Source organism: Esox lucius, chromosome 20, assembly GCF_011004845.1.
Source record: "Esox lucius isolate fEsoLuc1 chromosome 20, fEsoLuc1.pri, whole genome shotgun sequence".
In the NCBI taxonomy this organism is placed as follows: Eukaryota; Metazoa; Chordata; class Actinopteri; order Esociformes; family Esocidae; genus Esox; species Esox lucius.
In genome coordinates this window covers 39,804,406-39,806,819 of record NC_047588.1, presented here as the reverse complement: position 1 = coordinate 39,806,819, position 2,414 = coordinate 39,804,406, and the positions used below count along the sequence as shown (strand labels likewise).

Here is a 2,414-nt window from a genome sequence, read left to right as displayed (position 1 = left end):
TACTGAATACAGTTGTGGACAGGTAACTTGTAACTGTAACAAATGACATTTAGAAAGTTACTTACCCAACCCTTGACAAGATTTTCCTTTTTCTTTTTTACCCTACCTAGTGCAGCTTAAGTGTCTGAATGCTGTTGCTTTCTCATCATGAAGTCTAGTTTGAAGATTTATGTCAACCGAAATATAACAAAAAAATGCCTTTTCAATGGAGGGTTTGTCTTCAGCAAACATTCACGTAGTAAAGGGGAGGATGTTCACAGGCCAATTAAACAGTGAGTGATTGTATTATACAGTATATACCGTATACACATTTGATTGATAGTGATGCCCTACACAGTGAGGTGATCATCACACATATTATATTACTCAATTAGGGCATTCAAAATATGACATATGAAATAACTCCAACTACATTCTAACATTCTCAGATGTATATTTTCTCTGTTTGTTGATATTCACGACATGGTATGTGGTTACAGCGACATCCAATACAGTCATATATTACGTTTTCACTTATAATTTCATTATAATACTGTTTATCCGTTTTTGTTCTGTTGTACTGTGTGTGTTCTCTGTGCATATAAAAAGTGTGTGAGTGTTCATATCTATGTATGTGTGTGTGTGTGGGGGGGGGGGGGGTGCAGAGAGACTCGGTGCAGGGGAGTGTCTGTCGATCAGTCAGGGATAAAAACAGCGGCAGAGCTCAGAGTTTGTCAGAAGGTTGACCTGACAGGGTCACACACAGGACCAAGCAGGAAGAACTCAGCATTTTACCCTTTACTACAAATGGTGGAACATGAAGATGACCAATACTGTTATCAAGACAGAAACTCTTCTTGCAGAACGGATTCACTACCAACATCTATTTATATAACAGTATATGTCTTCTTCTCACTGATTTCAGTCGTTACAGTGTTTTTGAATCTACTGGTGATCATCTCTATCTCTCAATTGAAGCAGCTCCACACACCAACCAACCTGCTCATCCTCTCTCTGGCTGTGTCAGATCTCCTGGTGGGACTCATTGTGATACCATCAATGACTGTAGCAATACTGGAACCATGCTGGGTTCTTGGGGAATATTACTGTGGGTTGCTTCTCTATGCCACTTTTTTACTTAGTTCTTCATCTCTTGGCAATTTGGTCTTGATTTCTATTGACCGTTATGTTGCTGTGTGTAATCCATTACTGTACCATCTGAAAATAACAGCATCAAAAACCTTACATTGTATATACATAAACTGGTGTTGTTGTATCATATATGATGCTTTCTATATAAGACTAACAGTAAATGTACATGTACCCAGTAGATGTTTTGATGAATGTTATTTTGTTAAAGGAGATATCTGGATTAATATGCTTGACATTTTAATTTCAATGGTTTTCCCATGCTCTATTATTATAACACTTTATTTGAAAATATTTGTGGTGGCCAGATCACAGGCCAGACAGGTATATTCTAAAGAGACTGCGCAGGCAAATAAGTCAGAAAGAAAAGCAGCAAAAACTCTAGGCATTGTGGTTTTTAACTATCTCATTTGTTGGCTTCCAATATATTTTACCCAGTTTTTTTTTTTTTTTTTCTAGTGGCAACTCATCATACATTTTCCTATTTTTCCTGCCTCTTTTTAATTCCTTCATTAATCCAATAATTTATGCTTTTTTTTATCCATGGTTCAAAGCGACAGCTAAACGTATTTTAACTCTGAACATAAGGCATGTGTAGTATCTATGTCATTATTTTATTTAACAAATATATATAGACAAAACATGTTGTGTTTTTTGAGGTTGGGATGGCTTCATTCTTGTAAACGATACTCTGAAATCACATCATACATCTCAGTTATCTATTGTAATCATACATACAGTGGATATAAAAAGACGCCCCTGTTAAAATGGCAGGTTCTTGTGAAAGAATGAGACAAAGATAAATCATGTCAGAAAATTTTCCACTTTTAATGTGACTTTTAATGTGAACAATTCAATTGAAAAACAAATTGAAATCTTTGAGGGGGAAAAATGAAAAATAAAAACCTTACAATAACCTGGTTGCATAAGTATGCATACCCTTAAAGATATACTTTGTTGAAGCACCTTATGATTTTATTACAGCACTCAGTCTTTTTGGGTAGGAGTCTATTAGCATGGCACATCTTGACATATATTTTTTGGAAATATTTGCCCACTCTTGTTTGCAAAAGTGCTCCAAATCTGTCAGATTGTGAGGACATCTCCTGTGCACAGCCCTCTTCAGATCACAGATGTTCAATTGGATTCAGTTCTGGGCGCTGGCTGGGCCAATCCAAAACGTTAATCTTCTTCTGGTGATACTGAGGGTTGATACTGTGAAAAATTAACTTATTATCCATTATTCTGCAAATCAAATGTAATAAATGGACTGTTTTAGACTAGTC

At 36.0% G+C, this 2,414-nt stretch overlaps 1 pseudogene; it reads left to right on the top strand.

The window, feature by feature from the left end:
• Nucleotides 1-786: 786 nt before the first annotated feature.
• On the top strand, nt 787-1,726 carry LOC114829714 (annotated as a pseudogene).
• Nucleotides 1,727-2,414: the final 688 nt, after the last annotated feature.